General features: G+C 32.7%; 1 protein-coding gene across 4 annotated transcripts in view; it reads right to left on the bottom strand.

Annotated features, from left to right (window-relative positions):
• Nucleotides 1-25,153, bottom strand: part of LOC145280078 (zinc finger protein 385B-like) — a 63,413-nt gene extending 38,260 nt beyond the window's left edge. The window contains exons 1-3 of one of the 4 annotated variants that reach the window (XM_080131776.1): nt 25,003-25,153; nt 7,350-7,414; nt 2,332-2,443 (exon numbers count right to left, since the gene is read on the bottom strand). The gene's annotated coding sequence lies outside the window, so the exon portion shown is untranslated. The remainder of the gene's footprint in view (nt 1-2,331; nt 2,444-7,349; nt 7,415-25,002) is intronic. The other 3 variants (XM_080131778.1, XM_080131777.1, XM_080131779.1) reach the window with 3 other exon arrangements.
• Between the last annotated feature and the right edge of the window lie 393 nt (nt 25,154-25,546).

Consider the following 25,546-nt stretch of genomic DNA (forward strand, 5'->3'; position numbering starts at 1 on the left):
TATTTAAAAACAAATGTTAGTATCAATCCAATATATTATATTAAAAAAAGAAAAACATTTTAATATGAACCTTGTATAATCCTAGAGTTGTAGGTGGGGAACCTAGTGATCGAGTGGGGGGGGGGGACAGTCCAGTTCTACCCTAACTCTGACCAATTTTAGAGAACTCAAAGCTTCCTACTGCAATCAAGGTGTTTAATTCTTGCTGTTTTTTTTTTTTTGTTTAACTTCTTCATTTATGTTATGTTCGTCTCTACAAGATATCTGAATATTCCATTAACGTTCTTTTACCTCTCAAGCACCGAGCTAGTAAAGTTGAGAACAATCGACCATTTAAACAAGTTATATTTTACTTGTGGTCTCTTGGTTGTACTGGATTCTAAGACAAGAATACATCTAGTCTGGTGGAGTATCTATTTTCGTGCTATTACTTGAGGTACATCACTTGGCGAAGAAGCACCATCCCTTGTAAAAACCAATGTGGGTTAGCCATCCACAGATCTTATTTCGGCTGTGAATACGAAATGTGATTTGGAATATTTAATCTGTGTTTACTTCTAGGGAAAAGTATCCTCATGCCAGGTTGTCCTGATAAACCGTGTACAGACCTTTGATACTTAATAGTGTCTAGTAGGCATTCAAGTTCTCTTTAGATTTTCTAATTCAATGTGTTGTGTGAAATGTGCTATTGTGGATACATAAAAAAAAACGAATGTGGATCAAGATTTTTTTTTTTTTTTTAACTCGCAGATGTACCCGGCATTGCCCGGTATTAAACGTAACATTAAATTCGTTAAAAAAAAAATAAATAAATAAATAGAAAAAATATTTAAAAAAATGGAAAGAATGTGCATGTGAATAGTGTTTTTTCTAAACAGCTCACTTCTTGTAAGTAAAAAATACTTAAACTGAAATCAAAACCGAAAGACAGCAAGTCAAGTTTGATAACCATTAGGCCCGCTTGACACGATCTTTTAAAAAGTGTTTTCAAACCTACTTATTCTTTAATATAAGGAAGCTGTCATGTGAACAATTTGCACATGTGCAGTTGTGAAACAGTTAAAAATCTGATGACCCCCCCCCCGTAACAATTTTTCAATTTTGACCCCTTAGCAGCCCTTTTTTCCAGATGAAGACAATTAAGTTTTCCACACGTCTGAATATCCTATACACCAAATTTCAAATCTGTAGATCAAAAATTTGAGTATATAGGTTGAGAGCTATCCTCACACACACATTCTCACTTTTATAGACATATAGATAATTCCAACTTAATGGATTTTAAAGTTTCTCTGTGATCAGTCAGAAATCTGAGTCCTTTAACCCTCCAAGGTTGTAGGGCACACTGCATTATTTCATGCAGCATGTCTTGAGCATCCCTCTCCAAGCTTCAGAACACATACAGCACCTGGTATTAGCAAATAGTCATTGATTTTAGTACTGACCAGGCTCAACAATGTTCAGTGATTTAATGGCAACCGGTATGTCAGCGTGATAATGCCACATTTCAGTGATTAGCAGAATATTCAGCTCACATACTTCCCAATTTCCGGCATAGTACAACCGGAAGCGGTGATAAAACAAATCAGTTCCTTCACTTCTATTGTTCTTCAGTATTTCTATTTTGAAGTGATTTATTGAAATAAAATATAAGAAAAGGACATTATTGAAAAGAATACAATAAAAAGTATAAATTAAGTATTATTGAAATCAAAATAACAAATAGAATTATTGAAATCAAAATAACAAATAGAATTATTGAAATCAAAATAACAAATAGAATTATTGAAATCAAAATAACAAATGAAATTATTGAAATCAAAATAACAAATGAAATTATTGAAATCAAAATAACTAATGAAATTATTGAAATCAAAATAACTAATGAAATTATTGAAATCAAAATAACAAATGAAATTATTGAAATCAAAATAACAAATGAAATTATTGAAATCAAAATAATACTATTTCAAAAAAGTGAATGAACAGATTTGCATTGTCAACGTTTCTGGTAAATTAGGAAGTATGTTAGCCAACTATAATCGAATATTTAAATAAAAAATTCAACTGAATTACAGTTTTACTTTAAATGTTTTATGCTAAACCCAACATCATGCAGGCTTGTTAAAAAATAAAAAAAATTACTTGATGAACAAACAGGTCAAATTAGTCAGAAGATATTCTTTTTTTCATTTGCCAAACAACTGGTGTGAAAAAATTCTTAGGGAAAGAAGTGAAGACAAACTTGAAAATATTGAAAATACAACTTAAAACAAAAATAAATTGAAATGTAAAAAGATTAGATTGTTAGAATTGGAGGTTTTTGCCTACCTATTAGAGTAAAGAAAACTTGGGGAATTATGGCGCCGAGATCTTTGCAACGTATATTCAATAAGTACACCTTGAAATGTGATGAGTGCTCCTGCAAATAGATTTCTTGGATCTGGCAGAACCAGACACCAGTGTTCAAAATGGTAAAATTTGATAAATAAAATATTAAAAAAGAAAAAAAAAAAAAAATATTAGTTTGGTACTTATTTAGAATTACACTTAATTATAAAAAAAAAAAATACTGAAAAATCTTTATGATGCATATACACAGCATGAAACATATTACAAAAATCATGTAAATTAATCAAATAGTTTTTTGTTTAAAAAATTCAAATTTTATGAGGAAGCAAGGTGGTCAAAAGTGACCATATTGTTTTAAAGTTTGCCAAGGGTGACAGCTCAATTCAACTACAAAGATTTTGCATTCAAATTAAAACTTTAATTGTAAAAATTGTAAAATTCAATTTTCTTAAAAAAAAAAAAAAAAATTACTTGATCAATTTATGATTTTGGGAATATGACATCTTAGTTCCATAACTAGTACATACACCATAAAGATGTTTCTGCACTTTTTTTTTTATCATCAAGTGTCATTTTAAATAAACACCTATTTCAATAAATATTCAGAATGTTAAAATTTGGTAAATAAAATATTTAAAAAAATCTATTTCAGTAAGTGCTCAGTTACAAAAAAGAAAACAGAAAAATATATTAAGTTAGTAAAAAAAATATGAAAATTTATAAATTATACAATTAGACCATAAAGATTTTTTTCTTTTCAATATTTTACAAGATGTAAAGCAGATCAACACAAGTTATATTTTCAAGTGAAAAAAAAAAAAGGTCCAATTATTAATTAGTTAAGATATAATCAATCCTGAATATAAATATTCCTTAGGTTTTTACAAAAATTTTTCAACTATTCTGGATAATTATTAAAACCAAACCATGAGAAAATAGTCCATTGAAATATAATTTTCTAATCTATATAATAAAAATGAACATACTTGTATCCGGTTCGCTTCCAATAATCACGTCAGCAAATTTATTTTTATGAGCAAAGAAAGAGAGGCTTAATCTTAATCATAACTGATAATAAAGAAAGGAAAGAATAATTACATGAACAAATTTAATTTTTATGAGCAAAGAGATAGCTTAAATCTTAATAACCGATAAAAAAATTTTTTTTTCACTTTTAATGGATTAAAATATAAAAAAAAATATTCCTTTGTTTTCAATATGTTTTGTAACTAAAATTGGAACATGGGATGCTTTATTTAGAGATTCGGGAGAGAGAGAGAATTGAAATCTTTAAGTAAAACTTTTTTTTTGTAAAATTATTTACACATTTGTTCATAAGATTTAAATTCCGTTTTTTGGGGAGGAGAGGGGCTACCTTGATTTGTTGTTTCAATTTTTACAGCAAGATTTATCACATGTGTAACAACAGTAGGAAATCAATTGCTATTGATAAAAATAAATTACTATTCACCCGGACAATACTGGGCAATCATGCTAAGATATAATCCCTCTCTCCACACACAAGCACACCTTTTCATGAAGTTACTTTTGAAATATTTATACTTCATAAATATTTTATTCTATATTTTATTCCAGAATCTGAACCTTTCCAAAAGCAAAGTTATTATCCAAACAAGTCACACGAATACATGTAGCGAACTTGTCAAAAGTTTAATTGGCGAATCTGAATCCAGATTATATTTTATCTAAACTCATCAGCTATAAAATAGTTTGGTCTAAGATTTTCAATTTTTATGAATCAATGTCTGAAATTTTTTTATCGAAAATCTCACATTTTGGCAACATTGTTATACTTGATTACACTGTATTTGTTTGGTTCACAAGGTTTTTATTTTTCAAGGTCAGGCAAAGAAAGACAAGAGAGATCAAATAGCAGTGTCATAATCATTTCAAATTAATGCTTTATAAAAAGTAATAAATCGGCACTTTCAAATTATAAAATAGCAGGAAAAAAAATCTTGAAGCTGTAGTGTGTAATTCAGCGCAGACAATTCCATGCGACTTGGAGAGATGTCTACTGCCAAAATGGCACAAGAAATGCCATGAAAGAATTATGCACTATAACCCAATAACAGATAAAAATATATTATCAAGATTTCATTTGCTAAGGCATTAATATTTACATTACATAGTTTCAGTTTTATAGAAAATCAATCCTTTTAAGATTTAATACTGAAATAGTACTTAAAATTTGTTAGGTACCATTAAATTAATTAACCCACAGATGACAGCAAGTGTGCGTTTATACCTTTCTCAAAGGTATTAATGCATAAGTTAACTACAATAAGATCCGATAGGATGTGAATTTTTATGCAGGTGATTTCATAGTCATTATACCAATTCTGCTCCCAACGGTCACAATTTTGATTTGTAGAAAGTGACTGTATAAAAGACACTTCATTTTATGTAAAACGTTAAATATCAACACTAGAACCAAATCAATTTAAAATTGACATTACACAATATATACTCTTGTGAACATGCACGGCTTGCACACACAGATTGAAAAGATCGCATTTTTAATAATAGTAATCAGGTTAGGGGTGAGAAATGAAAGTAATTTTTTTAAACAAAAAAAAACAAAAAATCTTGATTTAAAAATTTATATATATATATATATATATATATATATATATAAAAATTAAAATTATAACATTAATACATGAATAAAATATATAATAAAGTCATAGTAGGTATGTAAAATAACTTTTTTTTCATTTAAAAAAAAAAAAAAAAAAAAAGACTTCATTTTTTTTTTTTTTTCAATTTTTATATTTAAATTTCTTTAGCGATCTACCTTCAATTAAAAAACAATTTATTTTTGATAAATTTATTCACACCTTCCTGTAAAAGTGGTTACCAAGTTTTGACTGGGTATAATAAAGTGTATTTCAATCTTAAAATCAATGTGTGTGTATGGGGGAGGGAGTAATGTAAGGGATCAAAATTAAAAAAAAAAAAAAAAAAAATCATATTAAGTCATTAATACACACTGAAAAAGCTGTAAAACCAATTCTGATTTTTTAGGAATTCTTTTCAAGTAAAAATATTTATCTTTTGGTAAAAAAAATTAAATTCATTGCCTGTCTCTACATTAAAGCGAATGATACACATTGCTACTTCATATTATACATATAAAGAGTAATATCATTTTTTTTTTTTTTTTACTGAAAATAGACAAAGAGATTCATTGGAGACATGAATAATAATTTACAAAGAGAAAACTTACTAATAATTAAGCTCAAGGAAACATTTACATTTTTCATTTACAACTCATACATAAATGAACTTAATACCAAGTATTATCAAGAGAGAAATATTCAGAAATTTATATTAAAAAGTTTAAGTAATGAATATCTTACTTTTTAAATATTTCTTATTAAAAACTTCAAAATTATGACGGAGTAGTTTTCCATTGTTTTCATGCAAAAAGAGAAAAAGCTTATGAATTTGAAGAGAGAGAAAAAAAAATGTTGCTTCTATATTTAAATAACAAAAAAATATTGAATTGTAAGTAAAATAAATTACCTATGTAATTCTCAGGTTTCAAATAGTAACATATCTAAAAATTACAGAAACCAATAAGGTAGAAAATTATTTCTGAAAAAAGTTTCAATAAGGGTAAAAATAATTTGGTAAGGTTACACGTTGAGGCAAACATATTAGGTCCAGTGACATAAGAAAAGGAGAAGTAACTCAGTTGAAATAATATGTATAGCAGACAGAATTTATTCAAAAATAAAATAAACATATATACATAATTTGGGAATTTTTTTTATAACTTTTTTTTTTTTTTTTGATTGTTCGAATTTATTTTTTTTATAAAAAATAACTGATTGAATTAGATCTCAAAAAAACTGAAAGCTTAATTACCTCCCCTGGTGACTCTCCAATTCGAATCGGAAGAGTTTTGAAACTAAATTGCTAGATTTTATATAAATGTCTTTTTTCATGATTATTAATTTTCTACCTTATTTTCTGTAATTTTGGCTATGTTACTATTTACGACATGACAATTATGTAGGTACCATTGACATTCAATATTGTTTTTGTTATTTAAATAGACACACCAAAAAAATACACAATTGAATATCAATTTAGTAATTATCAAAGAAAGTATGATTTGTGCAAGAATAAAAAAAATGGAATTCGATGATAGATTTTTCTGAACTTAAAAAAATTTTTTTTCTTCTTTTTCTACTCTTTTCAAAATTACTTGTGTTTTGTTGATTAATTGGACTATCATTCTCATCTTGGGTGTTATTAGCACAACGTTTCGGTCAACCTGTGACCTTCAGGTGTTGAAAACCTTTTTCTCTAAGGAAAAGGGGGATTGGCTCTGCATTGATAAAAAGAAGCATGTTCTCAACACCCGAAGAAGGTCGCAGGTTGCAGGGACCGAAATGTTGTGCTAATAACACCCAAGGTGAGAATAATAGTTCAATTAATCAACATAAAACATTCACACTTCATCTCAAAAATTCAGAATTGCACTTTTCAAAGTTATTTGCTCACTGAATATCTAAGGCATTCTTTTGACATATAAAAGGTATGAAATATAATTTTTAAAACATAATACAGATCACAATTCTCTCCAAATTTTAAAAAGCAATATTTTTCTTCTTCCAAAATCAAATAGTATGGAAGAAATAAAAAAAAAAAAAAAAATGTTAAAATCGAAACGACTTTACAAATTATGTAAATCAGTCAGTACTTTTACGGAATTAAACAAATTTGTACAAACTGAATAAACATAAATGTTTTTCCGTTTAACAAAAAGAAATGTTTCCCCACTTGCTGTAAATAAACGTGATATTGGTGGATTTCAAAAGAAACCAGTGGGCATTACTTTATTATATCAGAAAATCATTTGAGTGAATTGGTTTGTTGAGAAGATGAATAATAAACCAGATTTGAACCCCGTTGTTAAGAAAGGTACATGCAGGCAGGCACCAATAAAACTATGGTAGCCATACCTTAAAGATGGACAGTCACACTTAGCCTCCTTTGTAGTCAAACTGGAGAAACCTTTAGTTCATGTCTGGAAAAAAAAAACAAACAGAAAAGATTGATAATTAACAAATTTACATTTACGTTTAACAAGTCTAGACTTAAGAACAAACTTATATGACGTGTGCATCTGAATCTAAATCATCTTATGGGATTTTTACAGTCAGACCCAAATAGCATTTAAATTGACAAATCAAACTTTGCTCCTGCTTAGCCGATTTCTGGTCATTATTAGCAGGCCACCCGGTATTGCCCAATTGTAAAATATGCATAAATATTATATTTTAATGAATGCAGATTTCTTATTTATTATAAACAGAAATACCATAGATATTAGACGTGATGTTAAATTCCTTAAAAAAAAAAAAAAAAAAAAAAAAAAGAAACTGAAACATATGCATGCGAGTATTATGTTTTTTCTAACCTGTTCACTTCTTGTAAAAAAAAAAAAAATTTGGAGTTGAGATTAAAACCAAAATCTAAAGACAGCGAGTCAAGTACAATAACTATTAGGCCACGTGACACAATCTTTAAAAAGTGTTTTCAAACCTTAACATAAGGAATCTGTAACATGAACCATTGACGCATGTGCATTTGTGAAACGGTTGACAAACAGATAAAAATCTGATAACTCCTACATAGCAATTTTTCAATTTTGACCCTTTGGCAACCCTTTCTTCTGGATGAAAACCAATTAAAAAGTTTTCCATGTGTCTGAATACCCTCTATACCCAATTTCAAGTATGTAGATCAAATATTTGTTGAGAAGTGTCCTCACACACATGCACATTCGTACTTTTATAGATATATAGATTGAACACTATAATAATGTACATAGCTTCAGTTTATCTCTCTTAATTATTTCATCCGGCCCAGACAATTGCTAATATGAAACATTTTTTTTTTGTAATTATCTAGCAAGATATCTCACTACTGATGCAATTCTCTATCTATATAAAAGCCAAGTACGTCCAAGGATGCAATATTGTTGCCATATCTGGGCAGGAGCTGCTAAAAACAGCCTATCCTGCCTTGACAGAGTACAGAATAGACTTCGTGGCCTAGTGGGGGATGCCCTTTTCTCTACCCTGCAACCTCTCTCCCACAGAAGAGACGTTGCGAGCCTATCCTTGTTTTATCGTTATTTCCATGGCAGGTGCTCATCTGAACTCCAATCTCTGGTCCCCTCTCGCCAATCTTTCACGAAAAACACCCGTCTAGCTGAATCCACTGTGAAAAATTTCCCCCACTCTATATCTGTGCCTAAATCAAAACGTGGATTCCATGAACAAAGCTTTCTTAGAACTGCACGCCTGTGGAACTGTTCCGTCTGCCTGCTTCCCACCGGACTACAACTTCGATGTCTTCAAGTCCAATGTTAACAAATTCCTAATGAACCGCTCCCTTAAGTAAACACTTCATCAAATCTCCACACTAACGTAATGTACCTGCAATAACCCTTATCCCTGAGTGGCTTCCGGGCCTTGATAAGTGGTGATCACTGTGTAAAAAAAAAAAAAAAAAAAAAAAAAAATTAGAAAGATAACATTGAAGAACATAATAGCTGCTTACAAGTTTAAAAAGGTGAAAAAGTAAAATGATTTCACTGCATTCTAGGCAACACTAGGTAGATATAGATAATTTTCATTTAGATTTTGTCTTTTTTAACACCGTAAAAAATCTTGTAAATAATTTGCCAAGCAGTGATTTGAAACCCAACTGCCTTAGTACAAATTTGTTATCTTAACCATTATACCAAATACCGAAGTGGCATTCACCCTAGGCAGGTTGAACTGACTTCCTCCAAAGGAATTTTTATGGGAATATCAAATTCACAATTGGTCTTAAGTTGCCTGTCAGGGAAAATGGTAGGTTTTTGCAGTTTTTGCAAGGAGGTGTTGACAGCGCCTGGTGTTCTAAAATGGTCATCATCTGATATTGACGAGGCTCAACATTGCTTAACTTTGATGATCTAATGAGAACAGACATGTCAACATGATTACGCTGTATGATATCCTAACCATTGTATCAATTTAAGAAATTAAAATTGAAAGATTGAATTTCCTTTTGAAATTACATTCCAAGTTAATACATATTTTTGTAAAATTCACATTTGTTTTTATACTAGCTTGGATGCCCGACGTTGCTTGGGTGTTTGGAGGTGTGTGTGTGTTGATCAAAAAACATGCTAGTAGTCAGGCAGGCTCGAACCCATGACACGAAGGCGGAAAAGGAAGTGAAAGAAAATCTGACATCATATGCTACTCCATGACGCGACCGGAAGTTCGGAATGTTAAAATTAGGCAAAGTCAATCCAACTGATATGATGTCTTGCAAAAAATCAACCCCTTCTTGTAGAAAACTGCCCAGTCGAGGGTGAAAGAATTAATGTTTTTGGCCAATTTTTCAATATTTGTTGTCCGAGACGATGAGCTTCAAAATGATACCAATCTCATGAAAATCTGTCAACTTTCTCGAAAGTTTTAGGAAGACATACAAACATACATTTAAACAGAAAGATGAGATTTGTATTATAGACCAGCGGGGGTACGCGGATGTTTGGAGATGTAAAAGAAAGAAAAAATTTTGGTAGGCAGGTAAAATCGAACTCGAAGCCTAGACGTGAAAGTGGAAAAGAAAGTGATAAAAACCCTGACAACTTTCTGCTCGGCCACGACAAAGGAAGTGAAAAGTGTTCTAATTTAACGATTAAAAAGTTGACATGCAGAAAGTGAAAAAGTTCACGCAGAAGAAATTAAAACACCAAATTCTTTCCGCTGTTGTGGGAAAAGTGGGAAAAATCAGCTCTACCAAGAGAAGGGAGCTCTGACAGTGTCTTAAAGAATAGCAATTGTCTGATATGAAGGGGTATTCCCAACAGTGATCGAAGCTGATTGCCTTCAACACCTGCTGGCCACGAAGACCAGCGACTTGATTTTTTTTGTTTTTTGTTTTTTTTGTTTTTTGAATCAGTTTCAGTTTTATATGAAAAGGCCAAAGAAACATGCGAAGAGCAGGAAATAGCGTGTAAAAGTTGCTTAAATAAAAGATATTTACGATGCCGTTTTGTAAATCGTAGCTATCATAGTCTAGGTAGTATACAAAAAGTTCTAAGACCCCCCCCCCAAACACAAAAAAACGCACACACTAACACACATTTTCGCTTTTATATTATAGATTATCAACTAGCTGACCCGAACTGGCTGACCCGACCACACGTTGCCCAGGATTATCTTATTGCAGTCAGCAAAAAAGTATAGGAAGAAATACAGATTAATCAAATTGCTACCAGAACTTTGGGATGAAAACCATCCTTCTATATGGCTGCGAGACGTGACTTATGGAATGCCAAATCTGCATAAATTGGAAGTCTTTGACAACTGTCTTCGCAACATTCTGCGCTGTTGCTGTGGAGATCCTGTTCTTTACTCTTAAACAAAGACTAAACCTACGCCTCCTACCATCCGTCCTTCTTCAATGACATCTCCAGTAGTTTAGACATGTGCCTTGTTAACCAAAGGAAGAGTTTATTCACAAGCCCCCCCCCTCCCTCCCCTCCTCTTTGCCGGGCTGGCACAAATGTGTCAGTGGGCAGCTGAAGACCTGGGCGACAACAATTAAGGATGAACAGTAGTATAGCAAAAAGGAGGAAGGCAGTGGCAATCCATCCCAGGTGGAGTTTTTAAGGTCATAATGTTTTTTAAGATCCTTCATTGTAATTCCATGAAAATAAATAATTTGAGAACTTTCTGGAATATTTGAAGGTTAACAGATTCTCAATGGCCAGCTGGGGAGGGAGGGGTGAGGCACAAAAAGTTTCTATGCCACTGCTGGAGGTACTATCAAGCCCACAAGTAGTTGGTCTCTGATGTTAGAATCAGGAGTGGCTAACCATTTCTTGTGACTTTTGAAACTGGACTGCAATGGTTTGAGATGCAGGTCATACTCAAGTGGAAGCTGACTCAATCAGATAGCCACTATATCTACAAGTAATTTTGGGACGATGATAGTGTTGGTTTCTTTTTTGTTGTTCATTCAACAATTAAATACAAAAAGAGATGAAAAAAAGAAATTGAATACCAAATTATAAAAAGCGTGACAATTCTCTTTAAAAACAAAATCATATATTGTATACAGAAATTATGAGCTGAAGACTTCTTAGCCTGGAAATCTGAGTCTGACTTTAAAATTTCAATCATCTTAATCAGAGCAAGAATCGACTGAACGACTACAGACTCCACAATTCTACATACAACAGAGCTAATATTGGCAACAAGCTATTAAGAGTAAATAAATCAATAGTGAAACAGGATGGCATGAAATTGCTCCTACCCCCAATCTTAAATTACCTGGGGGGGGGGGGAATATGAAACATTTCATTGTGAACTCTTTCTCTAAGTTAAAGATTTTTCGAATTTGGCTACGGCAATGTTCACTGATGAAAAACCGATATCTTCATATCAAAATTTGATAAACATGCAAAGCATAGCAAAGATTTAAGAAGCAACATCATTATCTTTCATGAGGAAACAAAATAACTAGAGATAAAAATATCTTTAATCAACAAATGCACGTACATTTTAAATAAATCAACTTGTCTTGAACCATTTGTATGAATGTTTAAAAGTATAACTACTGTCGATAATGTTTGGTGCTTATTTAGAATTACATTTAGTTAAACAAAACTACAGAAAAATCTTTATGATGCACATACTTGTCATGGAACTAAGATGTCATATTCCAAAAATCATGTAAATTGATAAAGTATTTTTTCTTTTTGAAAATAAAATTCTATGAGGCAGTGAGAAGGTCTGGACACCATATCCTTTTAATTTTTTCCTAAATTCAAGGGCGACAATTCAATTTGACTACAGATTTTGTACTTGATCAATTTACATAATTTTTGGAATATGACATCTTCGTTCTGTGATAAGTACATACATTATCAAGATTTTTCTGGATTTTTATTTATTTTTTAATCAAGTGTAATTCTAAATAAGGACATTGTTTTTCTAAACTAAAATATAACTGAAACTAAGATGTTTTTTACTGCCACAAATGTGGAAATTATCTGAATGGAATTGATTTTTCCAATGATTATAAACAAAATCGTTTTTTTTATTTGTTACATGGATCTTCAGATGTATCCGCCTTTGTTATTATTTTCTTAATTCACCCTCCACCTCATTTTTTAAAATCCACTATTAATATACAGATAAAATCCTGTAACTTATTTCATTCAGTAGTTCCAAATGCTTTTTTTTTAAGCATTATTTCCGCATTCATTTAATTTTCGACAGTAATTTTCCAGATTGAGGAAAAGTATTTTTTTAAATTACGGAAAATGTCCATCATAGTAAGAAATGCCATTATTTTAAAATTTTCAATTAAATTATCTAATTGTCTATTTAAAAAAGTAGGTAATCCTAATTTGTCCAAACTTTTACTTTTTTGCAGCTCATTTGGCATAATGATACAAATGTTTGCTAATGAATCAGGTGATCAGGGTTCAATCCTCAGTCAAAATATTGTAAAAGATTAAAAATGGTACTCCATGGCCCTTGACTAAGCATAATAATGTGAGAACTATGGACAAGTGCAGTAATTCTGTGAGAAACATGGTACTATGCCTTATCCCCTAATGAAAAGGGAGCCATCAGGTCACCCTCAACTTTGGTAGATGGTATACCTTCTAGTCCCAATATTACATTCCAATTTTCATGCCTAGACACTCAACTGTAATTCAAGGATTATACAAATAGGATAAATATTTCAGGGTGGGATGATAAAATTGTCGCCCTAGAAAAGACGACATGATTCCATTCCTGTTTGATGAAAACAGGTTTTCTGTTTTTGTTGCAGACCATGTTGGCCAGTTATGTACAAATCCCAAGAGTGATAGGAGCTTTCTATCATATCTGAAAGTGACACAATGTTCAACAAGCAAGATCAGAGATGCACTGCTGTACAACTCATGCTCTCTACTGATCTAAATTATGACAACAGGACCATTGCCAGCACCATCAAAATGCATTACTGGATTGCCACAAATAAGAGGGACATGTCCAGAGTGATCAAAACAAAGTTTCCAGCCAGTTATGATCTTTGGTGTGATTCCAAGCGAGGACCACATCTTCTTCGAAGTTGGCTTGAAAGTCAACAAAGTGTACCTGGATGTGCTGAAGACTGATGATCCCCTGGTGCAATCAGGTGGCTGCTGGCAGACCCTGGGTATGGCAGCAGGACTCGGCAGAGCCCACATGATCAAAGAGACCCAGGCTTGGCTTCCGAAGGAGTGCTACAACTTTGTACTCTTCTCTCAGTGGCCCACCGCCTCTCTCGACCTGAACCCGCTGGACTATTTCGTTTGGTCATATGTCAAGAACATCACCTCTCACGACATGACCTCCCACGACACCAAAGCCAGCTTGATTGTTCCCGACATTTGTGGAAAAGGCACGCTCCTAGTTCCGGACCCACATCAAGGAGGTGATTGAGGCTTAAGGCAGCCACATTGAATAGATGTCAGCTCTACTACATAATCAAGTTACTCGAATTGCTTTTTCAATAAAAGTTTTAAAATAAAGTTGTTGTGTTGTTTTCTTTAGGGCGACAAATTTATTGTTACACCTTGTATTAAAAAAAATAGTATAAAAAAATATATTACAAAAAAGATCAACTTTAAAAATTTTTTTAAAATAAAAAATTGAGGTGCATACATCGGAGAAAAATGGATACTTATATTGAGATATATACAAAACATGAAAAATAATAGGAAAACCTAGATATACATATCAGTTGAAAATAGTATACATACAAATAATTATGGAAAATTATCGAGTAGAATTTTAGTAATAAATACAATTCACTATTCTGACTCCAAAGAATAACGGACAGTCATGTCAAGTCAGCATGGCGTTGAAAATTATTTTCTAATATAAACATGCCACACGGTCTTGTTCCGAGTCCAAATAGAAAATAATTTTATATCAAAGTTCTAATTATTTATTTTACATATTTTTTTACTTACATAAATATCTTTAACTGATAAGTATACTTTATTTGATTTTGAACGGAAATATTTCGCATCTCAAAATACAGTGGACCCCCAACATACGAGCTACATGAGTTACGAGAAATTTGAGATACGAGATGGCTTCAGAGCAAAAATCCTCCCCTGCATACCAGCGAAAATCCAAGTTACGAGTTTCCAGATACAACAGCTAGGTGGTCGAGGGTGTCGTGTTTCACGTTTCCTTAATGGTGCCATTTTAATTCGAGATCTGAACTTCATCCGGGAATGAATTAATCTCGTATGTCGGGGGTCTACTGTAAATAAGTACCGAAACAATGTTGTCTGCAGAGCACAAAATTGTAAAAAAAAAAAAAAAAAACATTGCTGAGAACGCAAAATATTTAACTTTTGTAATCAAAAATTTAGATTAAACTGTAGTTACTCAGTAATCTTTAGTTTTATTTTTTGAAAAATGATTAGTCCTTTCAAGTAAAATTACCCTTATCCCTGAGTGGCTTCTGGGCCTTGATAAGTGGTGACTACCTTGTAAAAAAAAAAAAAATACCCAAACGGGCTTAAAATTTTTTTTTTTTGAAATTCACATGTCCTTTTCAAGCTGTTTAAAAAAAAATTACTGGATATGTGTTTATCCTTCCTCTTTCCGAGAGCGAACACTTTTTTAAAGATTAAACTTGTTGCCACAACTGTCACTACCACCAAATAAATATTAACAATTAAAACAACCATGCCTTCTTAACTTAGCAAGAACTTAGACACCAAAGTCAGAAAGTTGGATTAAAAAATCAGCGCATCTGAGAAAGGGCATTCAAACCAGCAAAAAGTACCTGGAAAGCCCTGTCAGCATTCCCTGGTAAAGGGCGCCTCAGGCGATTAGCAATAACTAACCCCTTTGTCACATATGTAAACTTTTAAGGATTTCCTGTTTTTCTATTACAGCTTACAAACTTGTGTTTCTTGATGAATAAAGTTATCATTCACCTTCTGTATTCTAAATTACTACAAGCTATTCATCAGGATGAACCAGTTTCGATGTTGACCCCTTTGGCACCCAATTTAGCAGACCATTGATCACATTGCCTGTGTACATTTAACAATTTCCTGGAGCTGTCCACCAACTAGCAAACTAGACTTTCTTATTTACTACACCTATCCAGTGCACAAATTAATAGTAAATTGTGATTCATACACATCAACCATCACAAAACTTCATCCTTTCCTTGTCCATTTTAGACATCGTCTGGCAGCCTCTAAGTAGGAGCTTGGTGAAACGATTAATGGTTTTTAGCAGATTGCTGCTTTGAGGCTGTAACAGCCGAGGAACACTAATCAAGCAATTTGTGATGCCCTCATACAAATCAACGATTCTTAGAAAGAACACTCAATTTGGAAGATACTTCCAACTTAGCTTGTTCTCTAGAAACAGTTCAGAAACAAGCTGAATCTTATATCGGCGCCACCACCAAACCATCAGTGACTCGTGATGTTTCTTGCACTTCTGAAAACATTTCGGCTGCAACTGAGGAAAATGTTTCTTCCGTGATAATTGACTACTTTCACATATTAAATGTCCTGTCCGTGATGCAGTTTATAATAGCTGTGACAAAAGGGGAAATTTCGACTAGTCTGTCAATCAAATCACTCCCCTAAGATGACTTCTGCTTGCAAACCATCAATTGCATCCATCATAACTGCTGCATCACCCAATTATCTGTCGAAAGCCAATAATTAAAACTTTCTGTGAATGGAACAATCTTAGAATCCCTTGTGAATACTGGTAACTCGGAAAGCTATATATCATCAAACATCATTCATAAGTATGACTGGCTGATGCAAACTTCTCGCAGAAAGATATCAGTGGTGTCTACAGCCTTATCAAGCAGTACATTAGGTCACTACAATGTGGCATTAGTAAATAAAGAGTTTACCTACTCGTGTTTCAAACTTTCAGTCTTTCCTTCTCTTTGCTCAAGACGTTCTACGTGGTCACGTACACAGCCAATGCGTCCAATGGTTTCAAGCTTGTCGAAGCTACACAACTAATTGAATGACTAAGCGTTAAATTTTAAAGCCCCCACCCCCACCATCTAATAGTTGAAACAAATTAATAATTATCAACAAATATTCGCACTTCCTCTTTGTCTTTTCTTGTCAAGATATGACCTCAGTCATAAATTGTTTCTGGCGACTATTTCCGCTATTTGGCATGCCTTCCTTTATCCACTCTGACAGAGGTATATCATTCCTTTCACTGAAACAGATTTTTGCATAGAAAGGGAATAGCAACAAACCGCACAATTGCTATAATCCACAGGGAAATGGCCAAGTAGAAGAAGTAAATGGCATCTTATGGGAAACAATATCGCTGGCATTGAAGTCGCAAAGACTGAAGATTTCTCATTGGGAATCAGTTCTGCATAATGCCATACATTCCATTCATTCACTATTATGTACTGCCACTAATGCTACACCTCACAAGCGGATATTCCAGCACAATTGAAAATGAACAAATGGCACTTCTCTTCCCAATTAGCTTTTGAATCCAGGCTCGGTCCTGATGAAACATAACCTACGGTCATCTAAATACAAACGTTGATTAAGGTAGAGTTGCCAGAATGCAACCCTCAATATGCCATGTTAGAATTCCAATTGGAAAGGGAAGAAACAATGATGCTGCAATCACTTTCCCTAAAACCACAAGATATATTATCCAATCCTAATGAGAGTTATCTCACCAGAAGCTCAATTGCTACAACCCTAACCTCATTTGAACCTGGTGTATCCGAAGAACCTTGTGAAATTTGACATGCTGATATAATGCCTGATAAAAACCTATCAGAACTCATTCTTAAACATGTCCAACGCTAAGAAACAAATGTTTTAATGCGAACTTTTGTGTATCTTGCTTAACTCCACTCTTCCCACTCGGGATGAAAGTCATAATTAACATTGTTTACAGCATGTAAACTTTTAATGATTTCCTATTTTTACTATTACAGCTAACATACCTGTGTTTCTTGATGAATAAAGCCTCATTCACAGGTTATTATTTACCTTCTGTATTATAAATTACTACATCCTTCTCAAAGCTTGGGAAGGTGAACCTCCTAGAACTGCACACGCTTAGCATTATACCACAATCAATAGGGATCAAGTCATTACAAGACTGCTTTAATCTGCTGATTGTGTGTGTGTGTGTGTGTGTGCGTGCGTGTGGAGGGGGATAAAAATCCCTAGCTGCTTAACACCTAAAAAGGAGGACAAGTGAGAGGATTAGGTGAAGCAGACCAGTAGAACAGTGTTCCACAAGGCTGGCAGTTCTGGGAAAGAAGCTTTGTTCATGGAATCTGCATTTAGATTTAGGCATCAGACAAAGCCAAACTCTTTGTCAAGAACTTTGCAGCTAATTCTACCCTTTGCGACCAAGACAGCCAACCCCCAATATTTCCTCCTGTATCAGAAAACACGCTATGTGATATACGTATATCTGTACGTGATGTTGCGAAGCTAATCAAAAACCTTGATTCGAGTAAAGCAACTGGCCCTGATGGTATTCCAATTATAGTACTCAAAAAACTTCAACCTGAACTAGCACCCATACTTACAAAACTGTTTAAACGTTGTCTTAAGGAGAATAGTTTCCCATCTCCCTGGAAAATTTCATCAGTATGCCCTGTATTTAAGAATTCAGGTGATCGCTCATCCCCCTCTCAGTACAGGCCAATAAGTCTCCTGTGCGTCATGAGTAAGTTGCTAGAATCTGTGTTAAATACAGAAGTAATCAACCATCTCAACAAAAATAACCTTCTTAGTGACACTCAATATGGTTTCCGTTCTGCTAGATCTACAGCAGATGTCCTTACAGTTATATCGCATAGGATTAGCAAATCTCTCGACGGTGGCAATCTTTCTAGGGCAATTGCTCTTGACATATCTAAAGCCTTTGATAGGGTATGGCAGAAAGGTTTACTTCATAAGATCGCTAGCTATGGTATAGCTGGAAAAGTCTTCTCAATTATTAAATCATTTCTTTCTGATAGGTTCATAAGAGTAGTAGTTGAGGGGCAAAAATCAGAAGCTCACAGTATTAATGCCGGTGTCCCTCAGGGATCCATCCTGGGCCCAACTCTTTTCCTGATCTACATTAATGATCTTCCAAATCATATCCTTACATCATTTGTAGACATTTATGCTGACGACACTACTATTTATGGTACCACATCTAAGACAGTAAACGACCAAGTTCTCTCCAATTCTCTCTCCTCTGATCTTGAGCACGTAGTACAATGGGGAAAGGAGTGGCTGGTTACTTTTAATGCATCTAAAACCAAGCTTCTCTCTTTACATCATCAACATTCTAATCCACATTTGTCATCAATTGAAATGAATGGCTCTCGTCTTCAGGAGGCCTCAAGTTTTGACAAGCTTCTGGGCTTGACCATTACTCCTGATCTTAAATGGAACACGTATATCAAATCTGTGCCAAGGCCGCTGGAAAAATGGTGGGATCTTTCTATCGATCCGGTAGATATCTCACTGCTGATGCTATTCTCTATCTATATAAGAGCCAGGTACGTCCAAGGATGGAATACTGTTGCCACATCTGGGCAGGAGCTGCTAGAAAGGACTTGTCCTGCCTTGATAGAGTTCAAAATAGACTTCGTAGCCTCGTAGGAGATGTCCTTTTCTCCTCCTTGCAACCTCTATCTCACAGAAGAGATGTTGCGAGTTTGTCTCTGATGTATCGTTATTTTCATGGAAAGTGTTCAACTGAGCTTCAATCTATGGTCCCCCCTCGCAAAACTTTCACAAGAAACACTCGTCTAGCTGTAAACACTATCAATAATTTCCCCTACTCTTTATCTGTGCCTAAACCTAAACGTAGATTCCATGAACAAAGCTTCTTTCTTAGAACTGCACGCCTGTGGAATTGTCTTCCGTTTTCCTGCTTTCCGGCTGACTACAATATGGTTGTGTTCAAGTCTAAAGTAAATAAGTTCTTGATGAGCCGTTCCATATAAGTTATCAAATTTACCAAATTTTCATTACTAATGATTACTATATTGACCAATTTCTACTGTACACTCTTTAACCCTTATCCTTGAGTGGCCTCTGGGCCTTGATAATGTGGTGATGCCTTTGTAAAAAAAAAAAAAAAAAAAAAAAAAAAAAGGCACAGATAGAGAATGGGGAAATTGTATATAATGATTGTAACTAGTCTTGTGTATTTTGTGAAAGTTTGGCAAGAGGGGGACCATTCAGTTGAGCACTTGCCATTAATATTAACCAATAATACCGTTTGCTGTTGTTAAAAATGCCCTTGAACTTAAAATTAATACAAAGTTAAATTCAATTGTAAAATTTTAATTGTATACACTGAAAAATCTAATTATATAAGCACTTATTTTTTTATGACAACAAAATTGACTTACCTAAATTAATATTTTCTATAAACTTCAGAAATTAAGGTAATTTCCAATTTTCAATTTCTCTATAAATTTAAAAATAAAATTAAATTTGTGACATTTTGGGCTTTCATATAATTTCTGTGCATCGCCTTGTCGTTTGTTTTGATCCAGTGGAAGCCAGTTCCTATTACTAAACTTGCTTTTGCTGGATAATTAAGCAATTTTTTTTAGTTTAAAAAAAATAAATAAAATAAAATAAAAAAACTTTTTTTTTTTTTTTTTTTTTTTTAAATTTTGTATCTTAAAACTTTATTATCTTGGAAATGGTTCCAGAAAACTAATATTTATCTTTCAAAGGATTTTTACAATTTATTTAGTTAAAATTTCAGAGTTTTCAAAGTCACTATAAAACATTTGGGCACTTATGCACTACTGCGAAAGAACCACTTTTTTGGTTTTCAGTTTGGACATTTGAAGAGTGAATAGCAGAGGCGTTACAAAGTTTTGATGGCTACAAAGATTCAAAATTTTGAAAAAAAATAATTTTCTCCAAATTAACACGCATTTCAATAATGCCTATTAAAAAATATTTATAAATGTTGTCATACATTTTGACAACTTTTATTCATTTATTTTCATTCATTTTGATCAATGATTGTATTTTATTAGTTGAAAAAAATTAAAAATCTATTAAATAAATGTGTACCAAAAACTTTCTCAAAATAAAAAAATAAAAAATGTAAGATTTTCGATTCAATTTCCTGAAATTGCATTTGTCTGCCCCTGCTATGCACTCTCCAAATGTCAAAACTGAAAATAAAAAAGTTGTTCCTTTGCAGTAGTGCACAAATACCAACATTTTTCATTAGAACTTTTTTTTTTTTCCTTTTAAAGATTAATCTTTTAAACACAATCAAAAAAGTAATCGGAAACTCATAAATAAAAAACAGTTTTCAAAACCACGAGCCCTATCAGTTTTCACTATTAAATTGCATACACTAAAGGAATAGAGTTACCAGGTAGGGGCACTCTCAGCTATCGGCAATAAATCAATACTCTTCCCAATGGAAAAGGTAATGCCTGTGAAGCTGGCACTCTAAAACCAAACAAAGCCACATACCAATACTCTCTTGCTTACCCTGTGTAAGGTACCGCTGTTAGACATTTGTGGTAAAATTACACTATAAACAAATATAAACAGAAAATAAATTCAAATTGCACCAACACAGATTGCTGAACTTGTACATTCGTCACAAAGTATACACATGTTGACAGTTTAAATATTAGACATTACTTTATTCTTATTATGGGTTTTTGATAAGACGGGGGGCACACAAAACCATATGTCAATTTAAAAGCAAAATGATTTCAGTGTTAAAAAAATCATTTTTGGCATTTATTGGGTGGATGCACAATATTTTGTTTAATTTTCGAGCAATTATCGAACCTCCAGAGATGATAGATTCATGTCCATCTGTTGTCGTTTTAACTTAAAACTAGCCACAACTTGCGTTTCAAAGTAAATAACTGCTCTAGACTAAGTTAAATCACAAAACTCTTATCCAGGTAAGTAGAAGAGTTACTTATCTTGCTTTTGGTAACTTTTATTTGTTATATTTGCTTCTTGGATACTTTTTGGTTTGTTGTCTATAGTAAAACATATCCCAAATCTATATTATTAAAACTATCAAACAAGATCTAGCATTTGTGTTTCTCAGTTTTATGTAACTTTGATAATACTGAATTTATTTTAGGCAATCTTTAACAATACGCACCATTAAATAGTCGTCACTTGTAATACTGAGATAATGTAAAAACTCATGAGTTTAGTTTTCAACAAACTTAGGTTTAATAGTTGGCTTAATGAAGGGCAAGAGCATAAATGTACAGATTCCACGTCTGGTTTTGCAATATTAGACTTTACTATATTTTTCTGTAAATTCTTCACTTGAATATTGTCTAAAAAAAAAAAAAAAAAAAAAAGTCTCTAAAACTGCATCTCAGAAAAAAGGTTAAGAAATAATGTATACTAAAAAAATAAGTAAATTGCGTTTCCTGCAATTCCCCTAAACTACACCTTATGACTATATATATATATATATATATATATATATATATATACACACACACACACACACACACAGAGCACATTCATGTTGATACACCAATTCTTGCCAGATCACTGAAGTTAAGCAATGTTGACCCTGGCCAGCACCAGATGGGTGACCATTTGGGAAGGTTAGGTGCTGTATGTACCCTGTAGTCGTAGAAATTTCCAGGTTGGTATCTAGAGATGCATTAATTCACTGAGAGAGATGCACCCCTAGTCTTCGTTAAGACATGTAACTAGAAGGAAACTCTGATGTAAAAACCTGCAGTATACTGTATACTCTGTCCTGTGGCAGTTATCTGCACTGACAGAGGTTAGCAGTAATACCAAAAAGTGTGGATGGTTCTACACAAAGCCTTCAGCACTATAAACAAATCATCTATGTGGATTTCCGAGCAACTTAGTTGTTGTGATGGAACCTCATACGTCGAAATCGATGAAAGAGTCTAATACATGTGTGTGTGTGTGTGTGTGTGTGTGAAAAGTTGAATGTTTACTAGATACCTCGAATGTCTAAGGTATCTCTGTACATAGGTTTGTTAAGATAAATTAGTATCACCCCCCCCCACCTACAAGTAAATCTTAACCACATATTCAAAATAACATTACTTTGTCAATGGATGGTTCGTATTTAGATATGGTGTTTCATCAGTAGCGAGCCTGGATTCAAAAGTTAACTTGGAAGAGAGGTGCCAGATACTGATTTTCAATTGTGCTGTAAGATACCTTCAGCATGGCTACATACCGACTTATACAAAGAATAATGCACCTCATCCAAGCAATGTTGCCTCAAGTAACAGCACTAAGCTGGATACTTCATCAGACTAGATGAATTCTTGTCCTGGAATGGATCAAAAGAAAGATGGACTAAACTGATCAATCAGGGAAAGGAAAATTAATGTTCTTCAATAACTCATCGTTTGAAATGCAAAGGGTAGCTTTAATGGAACGCTCGGATATCAATGTATAAAATAAATTTTACATAAAAAGAGCCATTTTTTCTTGTTCATCGGTAGCGCTCAATATTACTTGTTTTTCGAACCGAATAAACATTTTGCATTATATAAAAACACTAGAAACTTATCAAATTAGGTAGAAAAGTAACTTATCTTGCCTTTGGTAACATTTCTTATATTTGATTTTTTGACAATTTTTTCGTAATTTTGTGGATTGTAAATAATTTTAAATAAGAATATATTGTCCTAATCCCCAAATATGCAAGTATTAAGAGTAGTTTACTCAGACTGTCAGAAAAAATATGCGTGTATTTTTTTTTTACGCATGATTTTATGGAAACAAAATTCGGTATTTATGTAGAATACGGACCGTGTTTAAATAATATCGCTATTATTTAGAAAGCCATTCTTAAAATTGAATGGGGAGGGAGATTTTAAACTATTCTGTATTTTCACTCAATTTAATAACAGCGACCCCGAAAACATACAAGAGTGGTAATTTTAAAGGAATTTTCGAGGGTGGAGTAATTCTTCATATTTACCATGTATATATCGTAAAAATTAGATTTAACTCGAAAATCATAACTTCAAAAAAATTGGCACGGTCTATATTCTGCATAAGTACCCAAAAATTATTTCAGAATTGCCACAAATATCCCCAAGCAAATTTAGAGCCGTTTTTAGGGAGGGTTGTGTCAACTCTTCAGTCTTCACTTGTGCAGGCAGATATCTAAAATAACAATTTGCTTTGGGAATGCAGAGATTTTTTTTTTTTTTTTGCCGATTTAAAAATAAAAAAAAAAGGGAGGAGGACGCACTCTTAACTTATAAATCTTCATCTAGGTGCACAGTACACCAATAATAAAGAAATTGTGCATGGGAGGGGGGGGTGCATAATAGATTTCCCTTCTCCTTCAAAACTGCCTACAATTTAAAGTTCACATAAATGATTTTAAAAACCAAATTAGATAATGCATAGCAGGTACCGTTCTGAACTAACGTTATTTAGAAACCCATTCTTAACATGGGAAGGGAGGCCGTTTTGTAACTATTTCATCTAACAATTTAATGAACAAAGATAACGTAAAACTTAAAAATACTATTACCCCCCCCCAAAAAAAAAAGAAGCATGGTACCTTTTCTCCATAAATACTAAATTAAATTATCTGAAGGATTTTTATTACTAGTGTTACAAAGTAAACGCATGTTCGAAATAAAGGTAAGAGGTGTCGTTGCTGAACGTCGACAAGGTTCTTTCTTTCGGGGAAAAATACTCTCGAACATGGTCTTTTTTTTTTTTTTTTTTTTTTTTATATAGAGTGAAAAGATTTGTATGCATGTATAAATAGCGTAATTTTATACGAGAAGGTTATGCAGGGATTTTAAAAATAATTAAAATTAAAAAATATGAGAAATAGAGGCAAAATAATAAATAAAAAAAAAAAGAAACCGTGGAATGAGGGAAAAGGGGGAAGAGAGACTCGTCGTAGACAAAAATGCCGGCAACGAGCGAGAGAAGATAGAAATGATGGAAGGTTCGTTTTCGTTTTAATTAATGCAACTAGACAATTGTTTTTTTTTAAATCGCAGAAACAAAATAGCAATGAAACACAGCATATAAATAAAAATATATTCAAGTCAAAAATCAAAAATAATTCTCCATCTTGCAATAATATCAAGACCGGCTACAAAAAAAAAAAAAAAGGGGGGGGGGCATTTTACAGATTTAATTTTTAACCATGCACACCGGAGCTTTCAAAACAGACATTTAAAAGACGTAAACACGTTTTTATTTGTTTGTTTTTTTGTTAAGCCATAGCTAGTCATTATTTTCGTCTCAATGCTGTTTTGTGGTCTAAAATAAAAGATAAAAACTATAATATAAAAGAAAAAAATACGATGAAACAATGTGGTAGTACAATCACAAATAAAAAAAAAACCCTACCAAATTGGCTATAAAATGGGGGTTCAAAATACCTATTCAAATAATGTCACTTAGATCCCCCATTTTATGGCCACTTTGAGCAGTTAAATAGTTTTAAATTAGGGGGCCAACAAAAACTGGCAATTAGAATTTCGTTACAAAACATTAAAATTTATGAAATTACCTACCACTCATAGGTAAAAGGGACGATTAAAATTGTAGGCTTATGGAGAACAACCCAATAAACATGTTTTCGAGATAAAATTCAATCGAAAGACAAAACCGCCATTACATGAAAAATCTGACGTGCAGTTATGTCCCCTTATAAACCAACCCCCCACACAACAAATGATTTGATTGGCTACATTGTCTCGACAACAAAGATTTTCATTGGTTATTTACAAGTTAAGGGAGGGGGGAAGCAGTGAAAAAAAATGAATTTAATTAATCACTATACACATTTATGTGTGTGAAAACTATTTATTTAACACTTTAGTAACAAATTCTATGAAATTATTTTAAAGAATAAAAACAGCATCGCATGTATCGATAAATAAAAAAAACAATAAATAAATAAAAAGTTTTCTTTTTTATTCCTTATTGAAGAAGGTGATACCTGGCACGTTTCTCTGAATAATAGTTTTTGTTGATAAGAATACAAGTCGAAACTCTGGCTTGTACTCAAATTATCTAGAAAAAAAAAATAGGGAGGGAAAAAATTAAATAAATAAA

The sequence above is a fragment of the Euprymna scolopes genome, chromosome 7 (assembly GCF_053919585.1).
Source record: "Euprymna scolopes isolate OS-2025 chromosome 7, ASM5391958v1, whole genome shotgun sequence".
In the NCBI taxonomy this organism is placed as follows: domain Eukaryota; kingdom Metazoa; phylum Mollusca; class Cephalopoda; order Sepiida; family Sepiolidae; genus Euprymna; species Euprymna scolopes.